Here is a 24380-nt window from a genome sequence, read left to right on the forward strand (position 1 = left end):
CTGTTAGCCTAACATCTGTGGATGGTAAAATGTTAGAGTCCATTATTAAGGAGACATTAACGGGACATTTGGATAAACATAATTTAATAGGACAAACTCAGCATGGTTTCATGAAGGGGAAGTCATATTTGACAAATTTGCTGGAGTTTTTTGAGGATAAAGGGGAACCAGTGGACGTAGTGTATTTAGACTTACAAAAGGCATTTGACAAGGTGCCACACAAAAGAATATTGCTCAAGATAAAAAATCACGGGATGGGTGGTAATATTCTGGCATGGGTGGAGGATTGGCTCTCCAACAGAAAGCAGAGAGTTGGGATAAATGGTTCAATCTCGGATTAGCAACTAGTAACTAGTGGTGTTCTGCAGGGGTCAGTGCTGGGTCCCCAACTCTTTACAATCTATATTAACGATTTGCAGGAGGGGACCGAGTGTAACATATCAAAGTTTGCAGATGATACAAAGATGGGACGGAAAGTAGTGAGTGAAGAGGACATAAAAAACCTGCAAAGGGACATAGACAGGCTAAGTAAGTGGGCAGGTATTTGGCAGATGGGATACAATACTGGAAAGTGTGAGTTTATGCACTTTGGCAGGAAAAGTCACAGAGCAAGTTATTATCTTAATGGCAAGAAACTGGAAAGTACTGTAGTACAAAGGGATCTGGGTGTCCTGGTGCATGAAACTCAAAACGTTAGTATACAGGTGCAGCAAGTGATCAAGAAGGCCAATGGAATGTTGGCTTTTATTGCTAGGGGGATGGAATATAAAAACATGGAGGTATTGCTGCAGTTGTACAAGGTATTGGTGAGACCGAACCTGGAATACTGCATACAGTTTTGGTGTCCATACTTAAGAAAAGACATACCTGCCCTCGAGTCAGTACAAAGAAGGTTCACTCGGTTAATCCTGGGGAAGAGTGGGTGGTCATATGAGGAGAGGTTGAGCAGATTGGGACTCTACTCATTGGAGTTCAGAAGAATGAGAGGCGATCTTATTGAAACATATAAGATTGTGAAGGTGCTTGATCAGGTGGATGCAGTGAGGATGTTCCCAATGATGGGTGAAACTAGAACTCGGGGCATAATCTTAAAATAAGGGGCTGCTCTTTCAAAACTGAGATGAGGAGAAACTTCTTCACTCAGAGGGTTATAGGATTGTGGAATTTGCTGCCTCAGAAAGCTGTGGAAGCTACATCATTAAATAAATTTAAAACAGAAATAGATAGTTTTCTAGAAGTAAAGGGAATTAAGGGTTACGGGGAGCGGGCAGGAAATTGGACATGAGTCTAGGTTTGGAATGGTCATGGCCCTGTGGGTAGTGGAGTGGGCCCAGGCGCTGTGTAGCCTGGTTCTGCTCCTACTGTGTTCTAATTCTGTGTTAGGTTTCAGGAGATGGTTTTATTCCTGTTCCTGGCTGGGGTGGAGATCGCCTTTACAGAAGGTAAGTACTGTAGAAAATATAGGGCAGAGTGATCTCCTGGAAGAATTTCGATCGCCTAGATGGGTCGGAGAGGAATTTCCCAGATTTTTTTCTCCCAAATTGGCCATTGGGTCTTAATCTGGTTTTTCGCCTCTCCCAGGAGATCACATGGGTTCAGGTGGATGCAGAGTGATAGAAGATTTGAGGGAAGGATCAGATCAGCCATGATCTTATTGAATGGTGGAGCAGGCTCGAGGGGCCGATTGGCCTACCCCTGCTCCTATTTCTTATGTTCTTGTGTTCTTATGTTCTTACCTCTGATAGTGAATCACACAGCCTCATAATCCTTTGTGTAAAAAGTGTTCTCCAACCTATCTGTCCTAATCTAATTAATCTTATATCTGTGCCTTATTCTCTAACTTTTTACTCTAACTATATAAAATGTTGTCTCTGCATTGCCACTGACACGTAGACAGTCTGCGGGATGTCCCGCTATATAAGTGCGAGTTTATGCTTTCTTTATATAATAGCCGGTACAGATATCGATGGGCTCAATGGCCTGTGTAGAATTAGAATCATTCTTGTGTTTGGTGTTTCCTTTATGTATCTGTGCTGTATCATTGTTAATATTAATCTGATGTTGGGACTAGAGTAATATAAACAGAGACATGGTCTAGTGTAATGTAAACAGAGACAGGGTCTAGTGTAATATAAACTGAGAGATAGGGTCTTGTGTAATATAAACCGAGACAGAGACTAGTGTAATATAAACAGAGACAGGAACTAGTGTAATATAAACAGAGACAGAGTCTAATTTAATACAAAGAGAGACAGTGTCTAATTTGATACAGACAGAGACAGGGTCTCATGTAATATAAGCAGAGACAGGATAATGTGTAATATTAACAGCGGCAGGGTCTAGTGCAGTAATAAATGAGACAGAGCATAGTCTAATATAAGCAGAGAGAGGATGTAGAGTTATACAAACAGAGACAGGGTCGTAATATCTGAGAAAGGGACTAGTGCACTATGCAGATAATAAAGGTCTGGTGGAATATTAATTGGGACAGGGACTTCTGCCATATTATGTGAGACTGGAGACGCGGACAAATGCAATATTCACAGCGACATGGTCCAGTACAATAATAACTGGGATGAGTCCAGGAGTGATATGATCAGAGGCATGGTGCAAATCAATGCTAGAGACATGGCGTAGTAGAATTACAACAGGCACAAAATCGACTGCGGTGATAACTAAGACAGAGCCTAGTGAAATTAGCACAGAGATATGGACCAGTGCAATATTAAATGAGACATGGTCTAGTGTAATATAAACAGAGATAGTATCTAGAGCAGTAATAAATGGGACCTTGTATAAGATAATGTAAATAGAGTCGGGGTCTAGCGTAATATAAACAGAGGCACGGACTTCTGCCATAATCTGTGAGACAGGACCTAATGTAACAGAAACAGTGACAGGGAACAATGTATTAATAACTGAGATAGGGGTTAGTGTAATTGAAACAGAAACAATGCGTTGTACCCTAATAACTGAGACAGGATCTAGAGTAATATAAACAGAGACAGGGTCTTGTGTAATATAGAAAGATACAAGTTCTAGTGTAATATTAACAGATACAGGGTCTAGAGTAATATAAACATAGAATGGTTCGATGCAATATAAAGTGAGAAAGGGTCTAGAGTAATATGAACAGACAGATGGTCAAGTGTAACATAAAAAGAGACAGGGTCTAGTGTAATATAAAGAGAGACAGTGTCTAGTGTAATATAAAGAGAGACAGGGTCTAGTGTAATATAATCCGAGACAGTGCCTAGTGTAATATAAACAGAGACATGGTCTAGTATAATATAAACATAGACAGGGTCTAGTATAACATAAACAGAGACAGGGTCTTGTGTAATATAAAGAGAGACATTGGCCTAGAAATTCAGTGGGCCTTGCGCCCACTTAGCACCTAAAGAGGTCTTTTGCGCCGGCGGGGTGGTAGCGCGGAAATTGAGTGCAGCGGTATTGGCGGCGGTAGCCGTTAGCGCTGCGCCAGGACCGATGACATCATCGGTGTGTGCGGTGGACCGTAACGCCCCGAAACCGCGCCGATCCACATATGTATTTGCGCCCGCCTCCTCCGAAGCGGGCGCGAACAGCGAACAGAAAACGGGGCCGTCCTGCTGCCATAGTGGGGCGCTTTAAAGCTGAAGGTGCGGCCGACCGCTTTTTCGGTGGCCGCCTGCCCGCACCTCCTTCCCCGGCCTCCTCCAACCCCCCCGCGGCATTGCCGGCTGGTTTCCGTGGAGCCCGGCACTTCTCCGTTGTGCCGGGCTCTTTTGCCGGCACTCGCAATCGGGGCTCCAGCCGTTGCAGGCACCTCCCCCTTAAGAGAAGGAGGAGACCTGCAGTACCGCAGCCTGCCGCACCACATCGGGTGGCGCTGCGGCAACTAGCGTGCCGATATTCACTTGCAGCGCCCCAAACGGAGGTGGGCACACCCTGGTATAGCGCCCGCTTCCGAATTGAGGTGCAGAAGACGAATATACGGCGTGCACTAATGCCTCCCCGCCAACGCTAACTTTTGGGCGCGAGCGAGCTGCCCGCACCCAGGTGAATTTCTAGGCCAGGGTCTATTGTAATACAAACAGAGACAGGGTCGAGTGCAATATACACAGAGGCATGGCCTTGTGTAATATAATCAAAGACATAGGGCTAGATTTTCAGTATAGGCAGTTTTGGGGCGCTAACCTTAGCGCCCGCCCGAAGTTAGCGCCCGCCCCAAAGTAGCGCCCCGTTGCCGGGAATTCAGTGGCTTCGCCCTAAGAGGTTGGTGGAGCGCTAAAAGAGGCGTTCCACTACTCTCTTTAGGCGCTAAGCTGGCGGTCCAGAGGGATAGCGCCCAGGCGGGGCGCAGCACGGGTGCGGTCATTTTTGCACTGACAGCAGACCCCGTGGTGCCGACCAGCTCTTAAAGGGGGAAGGGACGAATTGGTCTGCTGCCACGCCCTGCACACTGCAGCCTTGCAAAGAGGCCTCAACACTACTGCTCAGCCCCAGGGAGTCATGGCAACGCCAGAGAAGGCCCGTCAGCGTGCCCTGCGCTTCTCAGAGGGTGATCTGGACATAATGGTCACAGCTCTGGAGGTGAGGCGCAAGATCTTGTTTCCAGAGAGTGGGAGGAATCCAACCCACCACGACTACACCAAAGCCTGGAAGCAGATCGCCCAGAGGGTGACGTTCACCGGCGAGGCCCCCAGGACCCACAAACAATGCCGTAAGAAATACAACGATCTGACTAGGATTGTGAGGGTGAGTAGCCTTTCCAGTCTCCTCCTCATTCTTGCATGTACACCTGACATGATGGGCAAAGGGACCTGAAAGTCCTATTGGCCAGCCCTCAGCCAGCAGCATTGGGACAGTCATGAGCATCAAATGGCCATTCGGCACTCTACACTTTGGCCAAGCTATTCCACCATGGGAGGCAGTGCACAGTGCATCAGGGCTTCACTCTGTCCAAGCTATTCCACCATGGGAGGCAGTGCACAGTGCATCAGGGCTTCACTCTGTCCAAGCTATTCCACCATGGGAGGCAGTGCACAGTGCATCAGGGCTTCACTCTGTCCAAGCTATTCCACCATGGGAGACAGTGCACACTACATCAGGGCTTCACTCTGTCCAAGCTATTCCACCATGGGAGGCAGTGCACACTACATCAGGGCTTCACTGCGCACTTACAGCCCGTCCTTTCTCTTGCAGGCTAAAGTAGCGTTTAATCGCCAGGCCCGTGCCAGGGGTGGCCGCGCCAAGCTGCAGAAGCTCACTCGGCTGGAGGAGCGCGTGTGTGTGCTCATGGGAGCCCGTGTGATTGTCCCCACAGCGTGCGGTGTATCCGACCCTCCACTGCCCGGCAATGGTAAGGACCTCGCCTTTTGGCCCTCTCGCGTCGCACTGGCCCATCCGAGCTACCTCCTTTGCCACTGTCCCACCAATGCGCTGAATCCCACCAGTCCTAACACCCTCGCTGACGCCGTCTCCTCACTCTGAAGCTACTCTTGTGCATTCCTGCTTTCAGCTGGTGACGGCCAGGACCCTGAGGCTGCCAGTGACAGCACCTCCGACCAGGAGGAGGAGGAGGAGCAAGCCGGACCTTCGGGGGAACAGTCACGTCCCGCAGGAGAGGAGGAAATGCTCGACACCTCCTCACTGGACGAGTGCCTGGAGGAACTGTCGCAGGGCAATGCAGCTTCTGGGACCAGTGGCGTCCAGCCACCCAGCAGCCGTGCGCGTGGCCCGCGGCCTTCCCCCCAAAGGGGGGAAGGATCAGAGGGGAGTGCTGCTGCTCGGCACACTCGCCGTCACCAACGAGGCAAGGGTCCCCTAGTTCGGCCCCCTCCTCCCCAGCGGGAGAGTCGCGACTCCAGTCCGGACACCTTCACTTCGGAGGAGGTGCGGAAGCTCGATCAGATGGCCGACGACTCGGACCGGCGCCACACGGAGCTCATGAGCGTGGTGGGGCGCATGCCTGAGGCCATCGAGTCGCTGGCGACCAGTGTGCGCGAGTTCGGGGCAGCAACTGCCGCGACTGGCCGCATGCTAACTGATGCCGTCAAGACCCTGGCGGATGTGATGCGCGCGCACACCAGGACCACAGGGCCACTCACTGCTGCCACACGCGCTGTCTCAGGCAGGCATCGCCAGGGCAGGCGACGCGCTGGACCATCCCAGCAAGCCGGCCGTCGGCTGATTGCTGCGGATCCTGCAGTGCGGGCCCGGCCGAGTGCCACCGTGCCACAGCACCAGCCAGCGCATCCCAGACGCCAGCTGGCCCACATTGCGCCATCCGTCGCCGCCATTCCCCCTCTGGCGCGTCAAGGGCAAGCGGCTGCAGCTGATGGTGGCCAGGCTCAGGTGCGCCACTCAGGAGACGGCCCCTCGAGGCCCAAACGCCGTGTAGGCCGCCCCCCAGCGGCATCTGGCGGAAGGGCATCTGAGCCTCAGGCGCCTTCCCCCAGCCTCGCAGCAGCCACTGGGCAGAGCTTGCGAAGGAGCAGCAGGCAGGGCAGGGGAGGCAAAATGCTGGCCAAGGTCTCGCCCTCGCGGGCCACTCAGTAGAGGGTGTGGCCAGCTTTCCTTTAATATGGCGGTGGCCATCTTTATTTTGCCCATGGTTGTGCTTTTGGAGGGCTTTTTTTTTGCGTTAGGCCGACGTTGAGGCCCGGTTTCAATAAAGGTGGAGTGGCTCCTCCCCAGTTTGTGGGAGTGAGTCGTTTGTTGGGCTTTTTGTGGGGCCCGTTTATTGTTTTTGGGGATTCATGTGGGAAGGGCTTTTCATTTTTGTTTAATAAAAAATTATCTTTATTCATGCAGTCTCCATGGTTGTTCTTCTTAGTGTTTGTTGGCTTCGCCGGCTGAGGGCTTGCGGAGCGGCTGCATTCATCTTCCCTCATGGCCCCTGGCCATTCCCTGACAGGGGGCTTAGAAGTACCGTGTAATAAGGTGGCGTCGTGCGGCCCTTGGCCCTGGTCGCTCCCTCCTGGGAACGTACTCCTGCTCCTCCTCCTCCTCCTCCTCCTCCTCCTCATGCTCCTCCTGCTCCTCCTCCTGAGGTGCTGGTCCAACGTCAGGTGGCAGTGCCTGAGTCCTGCGGATAGCCAGGTTGTGTAGCATGCAGCAAACCACCACAAATTGGGAGACCCGGTCCGGCGAATACTGGAGAGCTCCTCCGGAGCGATCAAGGCAGCGGAACCGCTGCTTGAGGACCCCAATAGTTAGCTCGATGATGTTGCGGGTGGTTTGATGGCTCTCGTTGTAGGCCTCTTCAGCAGCGGTCCTGGGCGCGCAGAGCGGGGTCATGAGCCAGGTGCACAAAGGATAGCCTTTGTCCCCGAGTAGCCATCCTCTTGGGGGAGGCTGTGCCTGGAACATGTCATGCACAGTACTCTGCCACAGGATAAAGGCATCGTGGCTGCTGCCTGGGAAGCTGGCATTGACTGCCATGATGCGCTGCTTGTGGTCACAGACCAGCTGCACATTCAGAGAATGGTAGCCCTTCCTGTTGCGATACTGCTCGCCATGCTCCAGAGGGGCCCGCAAAGCCACATGCGTACAGTCAATGGCGCCCTGCACCAAGGGGAATTCCCCGAGTCTGGAAAATCCCAATGCGCGCTGATGCTGGCTCTCCAGGGCCATGGGGAAGGAGATGAATTGGCTTCTCCTTCTGAACAGTGCTTCGGTCACCTGGCGGATGCAGCGATGCGCGCCGTACTGGGAGATGTTTGCTATGTCCCCAGCAGCGTATTGGAAGGAGCCGGTGGCATAGAAGTTCAATGCCACCGTCACCTTCACTTCCACCGACAGAGACGTCCTGCACCTGAGCTTTGGCCGCAGATCTCGGCGAAGCAGGTGGCAGATCTCTGCAATCACCCCCTTTCGGAATCGGAGCCTTTTAACACATCGCGCGGCACTCATGTTTAGGTAGGAGCGCTGCTGGCGGTATAGCCTGACTGGGTAAGGCCTACGTGGCCGACGCCTGTAGCCCCCTCTGCCTCTAGCCAGGGCTGCCCCTCTCACAATGCGTCTGCGAGCCCTACGGACATGGAGCTGCAGCTCCACGTTGGCACCCCATGCAACCCCCATCAAATCCTGGCAAACACTCTAATTTCCAAATGGCCACTTGCAGCGCTGTTGCCTGAGTCCAAAAAAACCTGGCTCTTGCTGCTTGAAACCAGTTAGCTATCCTCCTTGTTGTGTCTCCAGAAATGCGTTGCACAAGACTGTTTTCTGAAAAAAGGATGGCCTTTATACTGGAGAGGACGTTCCCTTTAATTAGCGCCCCCCGGGGCCCGCGCTGGTTGTGTTGCGTTCCTTTTTCCAAACGCTCCGGCCGCCCGCCGCACAATGGGGCGGTCCGACTGAAGTTTGCAATCGGGGCGGCCAAAGGGCGTTGCACGAGGATGTGACGTCATTTTCTGCGCGCGCATCCGGGCGGGCGCTAAACTTTGCGCCGGCGCTAACGGGCAACTTAATTTGGGGCGGGGCGCAAACTGCGCTGCGCCCGGGCGCTACACGCATAGCGCCCGGAAATCACTTCTCTTAAGGCGCTAACTGCTGGCGCAAGCAACTGAAAATCTAGCCCATAGTTTCGTGTACTATAAGCAGAGACAGGGCTCAGTGTAATATAATCAGAATCAGGGTCTCGTGTAATATAAACAGAGAAATGGGCTAGTGCAGTGATAACTGAGATGGCGCCTGGAGCAATATAAACAGAGGCAAGGTCAATACCAGAAATAAGCGACAGGGCCTCGTTGAAGTTAAACTGACACATGATCTAGTGCTACGATAAATGGCATAGGGGCTAGTGAAATTTGCACAGAGATATGGGCAAGCGCAATATTAAATGAGACAGGGCCGAATGTAATATGAACAGACACAGGATCTAGTGTAATATAAACAGAGACAAGGTCTTGTGTAATATAGAGAGAGACAGGGTTTACTGTAATATAAAAAGCAACAGGGTTTAGTGTAATATAAGCAGAGACAATGTCTGCTGCAGCAATAAATGAGACACGGTCTCGTGTAATACAAACAAAGACGTAGTCTTGTGCAGTAATAACTGAGATGGGGCCGAGTGTAATATAAACAGAGGCATGGTCAAGAGTTAAAAGAAGAGGCAGGGCATGGTAGAATTTAAACTGACACACGATCTAATGCGGCGGTATCTGTGACAGGGCCTAGAGAAATATGCACAGAGACATGGAAAAATGCAATATTAAATGCAAAAGGGCCGAGTGTAAATTAAACAGAGACATGGTCTAGTGCAGTAATAACTGAGACAGGGCCTCGTGTAATATAAAAAGAGATAGGGTCTACTGTAATATAAACAGCGACAGGGCCTAGTGCAATATAAACAGAGACATGGTCTAGTGTAATATTAAAAGAGACAGGGTCTAGTGTAATACAGACAGAGACAGGGTCTAATGTAATATAAACAGAGACAGGTTCTCGTGTAATATAAACAGAGACAGGGTCTAGTGTAATTTAAACAGGGACAGGGTCTAGTGTAATAGAAACAGAGATAGGGCCTTGTGTAATATAAATAGGTACAAGATCTAGTAAGAACATAAGAACATAAGAAATAGGAGCAGGAGTAGGCCAATTGGCCCCTCGAGCCTGCTCCGCCATTCAATAAGATCATGGCTGATCTGATCCTAACCGCCAATCCACTATGACAGGACTATCTCCTGAATCTAACAGCATTAGACACACGAAAACAGGAGCAGGATCAGGCTACACGGCCCCTGGGCCCGCTCCGCTACCCACAGGGCCATGACCTATCCGAACCTAGACTCATGTCCAAATTCCTGCCCGCTCCCCGTAACCCTTAATTCCCTTTTCTACTAGGAAACTGTCTATTTCTGTTTTAAATTTATGTAATGATGTAGCTTCGACAGCTTTTTGGGGCAGCATATTCCATGGACTTACCACCCTCTGAGTGAAGTAGTTCCTCCTCATCTCAGTTTTGAAAGAGCAGCCCCTTATTCAAAGACTATGCCCCCTAGTTCTAGTTTCACCCATCATCTGAAACATCCTCCCTGCATCCACCCGATCCAACCCCTTCATAATCTTATATGTTTCAATAAGATCGCCTCTCATTCTTCTGAACTCCAATGAGTAGAGTCCCAATCTACTCAACCTCTCCTCATATGTCCATCCCCTCATCCCCGGGATTAATCGAGTGAACCTTCTTTGTACTGACTCGAGAGCAAGTATGTCCTTTCTTAAGTATGGACACCAAAACTGTATGCAGTATTCCAGGTGCGGTCTCACCAATACCTTGTACAACTGAAGCAATACCTCCCTATTTTTATATTCTATCCCCCTAGCAATGAAAGCCAACATTCCATTGGCCTTCTTAATCACTTGCTGCACCTGCATACTAACCTTTTGAGTTTCGTGCACCAGGACCCCCAGATCCCTTTGTACTTCAGTACTTTCAAGTTTCTTGCCATTAAGATAATAACTTGCTCTACGATTTTTCCTGCCAAAGTGCATAACCTCACACTAGTGTAATATAAACAGATACAGGGCCCGATGTAATATAAAAAGAAACAGGGTCTAGTGTAATATAGCGAGAGACAGGGTCTACTGTAACATAAAAAGCAACAGGGTCTAGTGTAATATAAGCAGAGGCCATGTCTTCTGCAGCAATAAATGAGACATGGTCTAGTGTAGTACAAACAGAGACGTGGTCTAATGCAATAATAACTGAGACGGGGCCTGGTGCAATATAAACAGAGGCATGGTCAGGACCTAAAGTAAGAGGCAGGACATGGTAGAATTTAAACTGACACATGATCTACTGCGGCGATAACTGAGACAGGGCCTAGAAAAATATGCAAAGCGATATGGAAAAAATCAATATTACATGAGAAAGGGCTGAGTGCAACTAAACAGAGACATGGTCTAGTGCAGTGATAACTGAGACAGTGCCTCGTGTAATATAAACAGAGGCAGGCTCTAGTGTAATATAAATAGAGACAGGATCTAGTGTAATATAAACAGAGACAGGTTCTCGTGTAATATAAACAGAGGCAGGATCTAGTGTAATATAAAAAGAGACAGGATCTAGTGTAATATAAAAAGAGACAGGGTCTAGTGTAATATAAACAGAGACCGTGTCTTTGTAATATAAACAGAGACAGGGAGTAGTGTATTATAAACAGAGACAGGGTCTAGTGTAATATAAAGAGAGGCATGGCCTAGTGTAATATAATCAAAGACACGGTCTCGTGTTCTATAAACAGAGACAGGGGCTCGTGTAATATAATCAGAAACAAGGTCTAGTGTAGCATAAACAGAGACATGGGCTGGTGCAATAATAACTGAGGCGGGGCCTGGAGTAATATTAACAGAGGCATGGCCAAGACCAAATATACGTGACAAGGCCTCGTTGAATTTAAACTGACACATGATCTACTGCTATGATAAATAACACAGGTCCTAGTGAAATTTGCACAGAGATATGGGCAAGTGCAATATTAAATGAGAAAGGGCCGAGTGTAATATAAACAGAGACAGGGCCTAGTGTAATATAAACAGAGACAGGGTCCAGTGTAATACAAACAGAGACAGGGTCTAGTATAATATAAACAGAGACAGGGTCCAGTATAATATAAGCAGAGACAGGGTCTAGTGTAATATAAACAGAGACAGGGTCTAGTGTAATATAAACAGAGACAGGGTCTAGTGTAATATAAACAGAGACAGGGTCTAGTGTGATGTAAACAGAGACAGGGTCTAGTGTAATATAAACAGAGACAGGGTGAGTGTAATATAAACAGAGACAGTGTCTAGTGTAATATAAACAGAGAAAAGGTCTTGTGTAATATAACTATTGGCAAGATCTACTGTAATATAAACCGAGACAGAGCCTCGTGTAATATAAACAGATACTTAATCTGAACCTTGCCAATGAATCCGTTCTCACTTCATGTCCCTGCTCTCAGACTGCGGGTTCTGGGTTTATTTTCTATCTAACATTCTCAAATCATTGCGTTCGTTTAAGGGTGTCAATTTCCATTTGTGCAATGCTGCTTAATTGTATGTTGTAATGTTAGAATTGTTGGACTGAAATTGTTAAATTGGTCTGCTGTTTAACGAGTGTAATTAATGTCAGTTCCCAGGGAATCTGCTCGTCTCTCTGGGGTTTTTACTCTAATATAAATAAGATGCTCCTTTCAAATCTCTGCTCCATTGATTCAGTGGGAGCAGTGCCCCGAGCACTGATTACTTCATCCTTTCTCGCCAATAGTAGGATCATGTTTGGGGATTTCCCACTAACTCTCTGGGTATCATGGGCAATCTGGGACGTACAATGGATTTACTACCCCATCATTGCTGCCCCTGGTGTTCCCAGTAAGTCCAACTATTAACTTTGTGAAGCATGTTTAACTGTATAACTGTTGTATTGTGTTTCATATTATCTTCTGCAGTCTCGGATCATTGATGTTCCTGAGAAGTCCATCTATTAACTCCGTGCACAATTTTAAACTGTGTTACTGTTCCTCTGTTCCACATCCTCAAGTTCCTGCCCAACATTCTTTTAAAACTGTTGCTGGAATAACTTCCACCTGCTTTTCAGTTAAAGCGTTCCTGATCCTGACATGTTCCTGGGAAGTAACTGTTGTTTCAGTGTTGTTGTTTATGATGAAGGGAAATGAAAGCTTAGCGTGCCTGAAAGTGCTGCCGCTGTTACACATTTTAACCAAGGTTACCACCCACTGATCTGAAATCAGTTAACTCCTCTGTTTAAAAAGAGAGCTAGGAAATGCTACATGGAAGCGTTAAGGGTTTTCTACTTCATCGGCAACAGTAATGTCGACTCCTCTCTACAGGTAGTAATTCTCTGGACCGTGTCTGTTTCATTGTTACTGTGGTTGTGATTTAGATAATTTCCCCGCTGTTGGTTTGTCCCGTGTATCCCTCTTGGTGAGTGGTATTGGAAGGTGTCTGTCTTGATGTATTCGTTACACAGTCGCCTATTCACTGTCTGAATTTAATGGACACTGCGGTCTCACTCCTGCCATCTGTTTAACAATGTTTGATAGTTTACTGTACTTTGATCCTTTAACACCAGGAATGTTACTCTCTGTCGCTGCCTGATGCCGGAACTGTGCATTTCCATTTGATCAGAAATTAGTTTCCAGGAAGAGTTAATATTCCGTTTTCTGCATACAGTTCAATTGGTAGGGCAGTAGCGAACTGACAGAGAGTCCAGAAATACACAGAAACGTTTGAGAAAACCCAGCAGCTACCTTCACTGTTTGACTTTCCACCATCGCCCACTCCACATTCCTGCCATTGGTTGAGGATGTTTAAGACACGATTACAAGTGTAATGATTGTTCCAGTAATATAGTCAATTAATCGTATTTCCACAAACTTAATATTAATCATTACTCTGACATATCAATATAAAGCCAAGCGTGCATTGCACAGTTCAGGGAGTCATTCAGTGAGGTGCAACCTGAGTTTGGATAATCGCCTATGTCCTTGCTATCATCAATTGAAAACCCGGACAATTGACATTAATAAGCGATTAATTGTTTGGTTGTAATTCACTCTAAGAAAGCATTTTGTGAAATTCGCTGTAAAATTAATTGCAATATATAATGGAACTGAAAGTACTCATTTTAAATAAAATAAAGCAATAGATTTACACAGCGTTTTATCTTATCTGTGCGAATTGTTACACGTGTTTCACATTTACACACATGAAGTAGAGAGAACTTGGTCCAATCAGCCGATATTTTTCACAAAGCAGCTGGTAAATAGTTTGGTTGATGCTGTCTGGCGCGGGAATGTTGGCAATGACACCGAGAGCTCCATGTTCTTCTTGAAATAGCCCCAACTTTAACATCCCATGAATAGGAAGAGCGGGTCGAGGCGCTCTCTGATCACACTCTCCCCAGAAGGATGGCTCCTCTGAACAGTATTTAACTGGAGTGTTAACCCGCTCAAGGCCAGGAGTGGGGCTTGAACCCGTGAGCTTCTCGCTCAACACAAGCCGAACTGACTCTGAATGAATCCAATGACTGAGTATTTAATACAATTATTTTTAATGAAGATTAATATTTAATATATTATCTTTCTTCTCCCTCCACTTCCTCCATTCCAAGCGCAGGTCTAACATCGTCAACTGAGACCTACACATCCTCCCTCTGCTTAATTCTGCTGCTGGTCACCCGCAGTCCCGCTGGAGGAGACTGTCTCATTCATCTGGCTCTTTGTTCATCTCCACCTCCTCGTGTCCCTGGAACTTCCTGTTAGTTTAATGTCTTCCCATCTACTGCATGTGTGTTTTTTTCATTTTTCCTTCCTCTTTTCTCTCCCCTTTTCTGAAAGCGGTGAATTTTTGGACCCAGGCCTACAAGGTTACAAATGCCTTCACAGAGAGAACCTAGACAGGGTCCATAGTAGGTATCAGAAACCCGCAAAAGATGCTTTCATCTCACTGCCACACCTATGCACCTTCAGGAGGCGGTTGCCAGTGATCAGAAGGAACATCCTTGCTCCATGTCCACCCCGCCCCCCCATCCTACTGCACTGTGACATATGTAGCAGCGAACGACCAATTCTGCACAGGCTTTCGTCCGAACCTGGGACTGTGGGTAATATTTGTCTCCAAATACAACACGTTGTTGTTATCGACTAGATTTTTCAGTAATCTCTCATCACAGGAATGTTTTTTCTTATAGATTTCTGCAGATCCTTTTATTTATGGTCTTTAATTTTATACTGTTCAGTTATTTATTTCACATCTTGTTTCTGCTTTTATTGTAAACCCTGTGAGTATGCTTGCAAAACATTTTTTGGGACTTTATGTACACAAGTGAATGTTGACTGTTTAACATTCCTTGGTTTTGCAATGTATTAGACAGTTATATGCTTTCACGGGTATGGGCAGCAATAGAATCTCTTCATTTCATTTTAACCCCATTTGTCCCTTTTGTTCTGATTCTGCTACTCAATGCTTTAACCGTCAGACACGTTTTATTTTCGAGCAGAGTCCGCAGGAGTCTCCGGGCCCACAGCAGTGGGGAGATTCCCAGTGACCCAGATGTGGAGAAGCGAAGGAAATCCATCATTTTACTGTTTGTTATATCTGGGAAATTTATCCTGTTATGGATGATGTTTTGGTGAATTCCATATACTTTCGACTGGTTATAATGCATAATAATATGATCATTAGCACTTCGGATATCCTACAAGAAATTGGATTCATGTTTCAACTGTTGAGTTCTTGCACAGACACTTGTATTTATGCCGTGACTCAGGCTAAATTCAGAGGGCAGTTGAAGACTGTGGTGAAAACTCCCATCACTCTAGCTGCTAAATTAATGTAAAACTACGAGAAGCAATGAAAACTGTCCACCTGGCGCCAGAAGTACTAAAAATAATTAATAAAGAATCCCTGACACACTTATTAATTCTGTTATTTTAAAGCTATTTGCAATATTTTTTACTTTGTGCAGCAACTTGATATAAATGAGCAGCAGCACAGGTATTGCACTAAACAGTTTACCAACATTTTAAAATGTTAATAAAACAAGACAAATATAAAACCTTCCCATTGATACTTTATACAATCTGCCTGTGCTTTATTCGTTCTTATGTTGTTGGCGCTCCATTTTCATGAACTGTGCCCATAAAATGCCGCAGAGAAAGATCCTGCGATCTCGTTTAAAGGAAGCCAATATTTGACCATTTACCATCTGCTGGGATCCGGGGTCGTTGCCCTGAGTGATTGCCATTAGTTCAATTGGTGGAGCAATGCGTGCCGCTAACCATAGGCTGGGATCCATGGCCGTTGCTCTGTGTGGATTCCATTAGTTCAATAGGTGGATCAATGTGGGCTGCTAACAATAGGCTGGGATCCGTGGTCGTTGCCCTGTGTGGATGTCATTGGTTCAACAGGTGGAGCAATGAGGGCCGCTAACAATATGCTGGGATCTGTGGCCGTTGCCCTGTGTGGATTCCGTAAGTTCAATAGGTGGAGCAATGTGGGCCGGTAACAATAGGCTGGGATCCATGGTCGTTGCCCTGTGTGGATGTCAATAGTTCAATATGTGGAGCAATGCGGGCCGCTAACAATAGGCCGGGATCTGTGGTCGTTGCTCTGTGTGGATGTAATTAGTTCAATAGTTGGAGCATTGCGGGCCGCTAACAACAGGTGCAAACAATGCTGTGCAATGGATTCATTTGTAAATCAATGTTGGCTTCATGTCATTGGAGATGGGCGGATAACATTTGTAGAAACCCAAACACATCCTATCAATCAAACGTTACTTTGGGCTGTTAGGTTTTACGTCAGGCTTTTCTATCAACTTGTAAGTGTTATAAATGCCAAGGTACAGATTTTAATTAATTAGAATTGATTTCCAGATTTAATATAAGCAAAATTTGGTCATGGAGAAAATAAGGAGGCTAAAGATAAACAAATCTTCAGTTGCTGATGTTTTCCACCATAGGGTATTAACAGACGTAGATGAGGAAATTGTAGATGTCCCAGCCATGTTCTTCCAAAACTCACTTGACTCAGGAAGTGCCCCATTAATTGGGAAATTGCCATTGTCACTCCATTATTGAAGAAGGATAGCGGAGACAACATCGGAAATTATAGGCCTATTAGTCTAAGGTCTGTTGTAGAGAAGTTATTAGAATCTCTTATTAGGGACAGAGTGATTGAGCATTTAGACAACTTAAAACTGGTCAGAGAGAGCGATCGTGGATTTGTACCGGATAAGGCATTTCGAACGAACAAAGTTGATTTTTCTTAAGGTGGAACTAACATGGTAGATAATGGAATGTCTAAGGAAGTTATTCATATGGACTTCCAGAAGGCATTGGATCAGATTCCACATAAGTGACTGTTAGCAAAAATGAGAGTGCATGGAATTGCAGGCAACCTGTTGACATGGGCAGGGAATTGGTTCAGAGGTAGGAGGCAGAGAGTATGCTTAATGCATATGTTGACCGATTGGCAGGATTTGGCTACTGGTGGCCCAAGGGATCAGTAATGGGGCTTTTCAGTCCACCCATAAATGACTTAGGTGAAAGAATAGGGAGCCGTATATCTAAGGTTGTTGACGACACCAAGATGGGTGGCACAGTAAATAGTGTAGGTGGGAGCAGCCAGTTTCAAAGGGACATTGAGAGATAAGATGAATGGGCAAAACGGTGTCAGCTGGAGTTCAACGTGTGGAAGTGTGAGGTCATTCACTTTGGCCCTCAGGAAGATAGATCAGACTATTTTATAAAATGTGTGAAGCTAATAACTGTGGATGAACGGAGATATTTAGGCGCCGAAGTACAGAAAGCACTAAAACTTCGCAGTCAGGTACAAAAAATAATTAAAATGTTAATGGAATGGCCGCCTTTATATCAAAGGGACTGTAATTCAAAGGGTGGAAGTTCTGTTCCAGCTGTACAGAGCCTTGGTCAACCACATCTGCAGCACTGCAGTCAGCTATGGGCACCGAAACTTAGGTTGGAAAAATTGGCCTTGGAAGGGGCGCAGCGCAGATTCAACAGTATGATACCTGGGCTAAACATAAGAACATAAGAACATAAGAAATAGGAGCAGGAGTAGGCCAATCGGCCCCTAGAGCCTGCTCCACCATTCAATATGATCATGGCTGATCTGATCCTAACCTCAAATCTTCTATCACTCTCCATCCCACCCGAAGCCATATGATCTCCCGGGAGAGGCGAAAAACCAGTTAAAAAACCCAATGGCCAATTTAGGAGAAAAAATCTCAGAAATTCCTCTCCGACCCATCTAGGCGATCGAAATTCTTCCAGGAGATCACTCTGTCCCTATATTTTCGACAGTACTTACCTTCTGTAAAGGGGATCTCCACCCCAGCCAGGAACAGGAATAAAACCATCTCCTGAAATCTAACACAGAATTAGAACACAAGAATTAGATGCAGAATCAGGCTACACGGCCCCTGGGCCCGATCCACTACCCACAGGGCCATGACCATTCCGAACCGAGCCTCATGTCCAATTTCCTGCCCGCTCCCTGTAACCCTTAATTCCCTTTACTTCCAGGAAACTATCTATTTCTGTTTTAAATTTATTTAATTGTGTAGCTGCCACAGCTTTCTGGCGCAACAAATTCCACAAACCTACCACGCTCTGAGTGAAGAAGTTTCTCCTCATCTCAGTTTTGAAAGAGCAGCCCCTTATTCTAAGATTATGCCCCCTAGTTCTAGTTTCACCCATCATTGGGAACATCCTCACCGCATCTAACCGATCAAGCCCCTTCACAATCTTATATGTTTCAATAAGATCGCCGCTCATTCTTCTGAACTCCAATGAGTAGAGTCCCAATCTATTCAATCTCTACTCATATGAACACCCCTCATCCCTGGGATTAACCGAGTGAACCTTGTTTGTACTGACTCGAGAGCAAGAATGTATTTTCTTAAGTATGGACACCAAAACTGTATGCAGTATTCCAGGTGCGGTCTCACCAATACCTTGTACTACTGCAGCAATACCTCCCTGTTATTATATTCTATCCACCTAGCAATAAAAGCCAACATTCCATTGGCCTTCTTGATCAACTGCTGCACCTGAATACTAACTTTTTGAGTTTGGTGCACCTGGAACCCCAGATACCTTTGTACTACAGTACTTTCCAGTTTCTTGTCATTAAGATAATAACTTGCTCTATGATTTTTCCTGCCAAAGTGCATAACCTCACACTTTCCAGTATTGTATTTCATCTGCCAAATCTCTGCCCACTTACTTAGCCTGTCCATATCCCTTTGCAGGGGTATTATGTCCTCCTCACTCACTACTTTCCCTCCTATCTTTGTATCATCTGCAAATTTTGATATGTTACACTCGGTCCCCTCCTCTAAATCGTTAATATAGATTGTAAAGAGTTGGGGACCCAGCAGTGACCCCTGCGGAACACCACTAGTTACTAATTGCCAGTCTGAGAATGAACCATTTATCCCAAATCTCTGCTTTCTGTTGGAGAGCCAATCCTCCACCCATGCCAGAATAATACCTCCAATCCCGTGATTTTTTATCTTGAGCAATAATCTTTGGTTTGGCACCTTGTCAAATGCCTTTTGGAAGTCTAAATACACTACGCCCACTGGTTTCCCATTTATCCACCCTGTATGTTACTTCCTCAAAGAACTCAAGCAAATTTGTCAAACATGACTTCCCCTTCATGAAACCATGCTGAGTTTGTCCTATTAAATTATGCTGATGCAAATGTCCCGTTACTGTCTCCTTAATAATGGACTCTAACATTTACCAACCACAAATGTTAGGCTAACAGGTCTATAACTTCCAGCCTTCTGCCTACTACCCTTTTTAAATAAGGGTGTTACAGTAGCAGTTTTCCAATCTGCCGGAACCTTTGCTGAGTCCAGGGAGTTTTGGAAAATTATTACCAAAGCATCCATATTCCCTACCATCACTTCCCTCAAGACCCTAGGATGTAAGCCATCAGGTCCAGGGGATTTATCCGCCTTGAATCCCATTATTTTACCAAGTACCACTTCCTCAGTGATTTTAATCGTATTTAGCTCCACCCCCCCAAAAAACCCCTGTTTGTCCAATGTTGGGATATTCTTAGTGTCCTCTACCGTAAAGACTGATAAAAAATATTTGTTCAGCGTTTTTGCCATCTCCATGTTTCCCACCATTAATTTCCCAGTCTCATCCCCTAAGGGACCAACATTTACTTTAGCCACCCTGTTTCTTTTTATATAACTATAGAAGCTATTGCTATCTGTTTTTATATTTTTTGCTAATTTACTTTCATAATCTATCTTCCCTTTCTTAATCAATCTTTTAGTTATTTTTTGCTGTCTTTTAAAGACTTCCCAATCTTCTATCCTCCCACTAGATTTGGCTACCTTATATGCCCTTGTTTTTAGTCGGATACTATCCTTAATTACTTTACTTAGCCACGGATGGCTCTATTTCCTTTTACACCCTTTTATCCTCCGTGGAATATATATTTTTTGGAAGTTGTAAAAGAACTCCTTAAATGTACACCACTGATCATGTACCGCCTTATCCTTTAATCTATTTTCCCAGTCCATTCTAATCAATTCCACTCTCATACCTTAATAGTCTCCTTTATTCAAGCTCAGCACGCTTGTTTGAGATCCAACCTGCTCAACCTCTAATTGAATATGGAATTCAACCATGTCATGGTCACTCATTCCAAGGGGATCCTTCACTAGGACATTTTTAATTGATCCTGTCTCATTACACAGGACCAAATCTAAGGTTGCTTGCCCCCTGGTCGGTTCAGTTTTTCTGCTCAAGAAACCCATCCCTAATACACTCAATGAACTCATCCTCAAGGCTGCTCTGCCCAATTTGATTTGTGCAGTTATTATGAAATTTAAAATCCCCCATAATTATAGCTGTTCCCTTATTACAAGCCCCAACTATTTCCTGATTAATACTCCGTCCAACAGAGTTGCAACTGTTCAGAGGCCTATAGACTACGCCCACTAGTGTGTTTTTCCCCTTATTATTCCTTATCTCCACCCAAACTTTTTCACTATCCTGCTCCTTTGACCCAATATAATTTCTCTGTATTACAGTGATTCCTTCCTTTATTAGCATAGCCACCCCACCTCCCCTTTCTTCCTGCCTGTCCTTCCTGTTTGTTAAATACCCTGGTATGTTTAATTCCCAATCATGGTCACCCTGCAGCCATGTTTCTGTAATGGCCGCAAGATCATACCCATATGTAGTTATGTGTGCCGTTAACTCATTCATTTTGTTGCGAATGCTACGTGCATTCAGATAAAGAACTTTCAAATATGTTTTGTGACACTTAGTTCCTGTTTTTTCCCCTTTTACTACTTTACCTTTTACTCCATATCTTCTGTCCCTTCCTGACGCGTACTGTTTTTTAATTCCCCCACTGCTACCTAAGTCTATGACCTTCTCCGTTGTCATTTCTATTATTTGCTCTCTAGAAACCTCCCCCCCACTAATTAGTTTAAAGCCCTCTCCACAGCCCTAGTTATATGATTCGCCAGGACTCTAGTCTCAGCACTGCCCAAGTGGAGTCCATCCCAACGGAACATCTCCCTCCTGTCCCAGTACTGGTGCCAGTGTTCCAAGAAGCAAAACCCATTTCTCACACACCAGTCTTTGAGCCGCGCATTTAACTCTTTAATTTGATTTATCCTAGCCAAATTCGTTCGTGGCTCAGGTTATAACCCAGAGATTATTACCCTTGAGGTTCTGTTTTTTAATTTGATCCCTCGCTGCTCAAACTCCTTTAACAGAACCTTCTTCCTTGTCCTATCTACGTCGTTTGTACCAACATGGTCCACGATAACTGGATCCTCCCCCTCCCACTCCAAGTTTCTTGCCAGCCCAGAAGAGATGTCCTTAACCCTGGCACCGGGCAGGCAACACAGCCTTCGGGACTCCCGCTCTTGACTGCAGAGAACCCTATCTATCCCCCTAATGTTACTATCCCCTACCACTACAACATTTCTTTTTACTCCCTCCACTGGATTGGCCCCCTGTACCACGGTGCTGTGGCCAGGTTGCTCATCCTCCCTGCAGTCCCCGCTCCCGCCCTCACAGGGAGTAAGAATCTCGAATCTGCTTGACAAGAGCAAGGGCTGCGGCTCCCTCAACACTACCTTCTGGATCCCTGTACCTGCCTCACTCGTAGTCACACCATCCTCTCCCTGACACGGACTACATCTGCATTATTTTGTTTCATAGGCGTGACCACCTCCTGAAATATAGAGTCCAGGAACTTCTCCCCCTCCCTGATGTGTCGCAGTGTCTGAAGCTCGGTCAAATTAAGGAGACTGGTTGCATAAATTAGCTTATATTCACATTAGTGTAGAAGATTAAAGGTCATCTAATTGAGATATTCAAGGTGATTAATGGAATTGATCGGGTGGATGTCCTCTGGTGTGCGATTCTAGGGGCATAACCTCAAAATTCGAGTTAGGCTATTCATGGGTGCTGTCAGGAAGCGCTTTTTCACACAAAGAATAGTGTAACTTTGATACTCTCTCCCCAAAAAGCTGTTGAGGCCAACTTAACTGAAAATTTCAAACTGAATTGGTTGATTTTTGATAGGCTGTGATATTGAGGCTTCTGGAATCAAGGCAGGTAGAGTCAGAGCAGCCATGGTTCAATTGAATGGCAGAACAGGCTCGAAGTGCTGAATTGCCGACTCCTGTTCCTTTAGGGGTTATTTTGACGCAATGGTGAAGACAGGCGCTAAATGGATGCTGTGCTAATAAGACCCGTCTGTTTGAACGTCAGATTTTAGTGTGCAGTTTTGGGCCTAGCTGCTGATTACCATAATTTGAACTTCCTGCAGAAGCTAAATCCGACACCGACAGGCACAGGAGATCCGAGTGAAGGAGATCTGGAGGAAGAGGGATGTTTTGTTCCAGCAGGGGGAAAGGTGCCACCTCGCTCTCCTGTCCCTTCTGTCCCGCTCTTCTGCAGCAACTGATGCTGCTCTGCCTGGCCTCATGTCCTCCCCCAACTCCTGCTGCAACCCAAGGGGGTACCCAGCCAAGCACAACTTATCTCCTGGTGACTCCTGTCACGTGTCCAATAAGGTAGAGTAGCAAAGTTAGAGTTCTTACTATTTTAGATGAAGTCCTCAGAGAATTTCCAGAATAAATGCTGATAGTGTTGGTGAAATCTTAACGAAGTGTCACAGAAAGTCTCCCGATGTGTTTCAAAAATCCTCTTCAAAGCTTCAGCAGCAAGTGGACAGGAAAAGGTGATGTCCCTTTAAACAGCGCTCCAAATAGTCCGAAACTACTTATTTAATCCCATTCAGCTGGTCGCTGTTAGAAGAGGGCGTCAGGTCCAGCACCGGCCACCAGAATGTCGTGCAGCCTCGTTAATGAGCGCTAGCAGGCAATTTAAGTGGCAATCAGCTGCGGAACGACCCTCTTGTGGCCATTCCTAGCGCAAGCTTCAGCTCGACAGTGGTAGCACTTTGCGTTTCCCGACTTTGCAGTTCATAATTTAGAGAGATTCGCTGCTCCAACCAACTTTATGTCTCCCTTTCCCAAGCTGCAGAAAATGTTGATACTTGGCATCAACTCCCCTTGTTGAACAGCGTGGGAGATCAAGTTTTAATAATATTGGTATGTATAACAAGGGCAAAGTATACTATATGTCACTTTAAAATGGGACCTGGACAACATCTGTCCACTCTGGTCCAATTAACGTCGCCCTCTAAACCTGCTTCACCCGAAGGCCACACCTGGTCTTAACTCCCCTAGCTAACACTACAGGAGGTTGATTGTTATTCCCTACAAACAATACTCCCCCAAGCAAGTACTCAGCCCCATTTTACAGGACTCCGTTGATTTTGGCTGTCTCATAACGTGTGCTGTACAACGTCGCGTCAGTTCTGTGAAAATGCTATCAACTGGCTGTACCTCGAATCCTAACATGATGCCCCGTAGTTCTGGATTCCCATATTCGAGAGAAGAGTTGTGTTATGTAACCTGTGAATTCCTTAATTACTCTACCATTTCCATCAAACTGTCACACAATCTCATAATTTCCAAACATTTTAGTGCAAATTAATTTGGTCTCTCCACTCACTCCATTTAACCATCGTAGCATCCTGCTGATTTCTCGCTGGGCTTTCTCCAAGATGAGTTTCTCCTTGCTAAGGTTTGAGCCCCACGCTGAAAGCAGCATGGTGCAATATTAGCAAAATTGTATGTAATCACATGTAACTGTTTCATAACAATCAGCAAGTAAAAGAAAACTATAGACAGCAGTCACACAGAACCTGACCCCAAAATAAAGTAGCGGACCAAGTAGATGTAACTTTACATGGCACCTAACGCGTGTATTTCCTTCCCTGGGAGTTTTTGAGAACACCATTTTTTTTACAATTTATTAGGAAATAGAGGGTAGTGATGAGCCATGTTGGCCCCTTAAAAACTGAAAACGGTGATATTGTCAATAATAATAGGTAAATAGCGGACATGTTGAACAATTATTTGCGTCAGTATTTACAGTAGAGGAAGATGGTGGCAAGGTAGAAATCCCAAGGAAACTAAATCAGGGACAGCGACTCAATGACATTAATGTAAGTAAAATAACAGTAATGAAGAAAAAATGGCACTAAAATGTGACAAATCCTCAGGACCAGATAGTTTCCATCCCAGGGCTGTAAAGGAAGTAGGTCAGTACATTGCAGATGCTCTTACTATAATCTTCCAAACTTCGCTAGATTCAGGAAACGTCCCTTAGATTGGCAAATTGCCCATGTCACTCCGCTATTTAAAAATGGTGAGAGAGGAAAACCACGGAATTATAGATCAGTTAGTATAACATCTGTTGTGGGAAAATTGCTCGAGTCAATAAACAAGGATAGGGTGA

The sequence above is a fragment of the Somniosus microcephalus genome, chromosome 4 (assembly GCF_052327205.1).
Source record: "Somniosus microcephalus isolate GS21.2 chromosome 4, FLI_Smic_1.0, whole genome shotgun sequence".
NCBI lineage: Eukaryota > Metazoa > Chordata > Chondrichthyes > Squaliformes > Somniosidae > Somniosus > Somniosus microcephalus.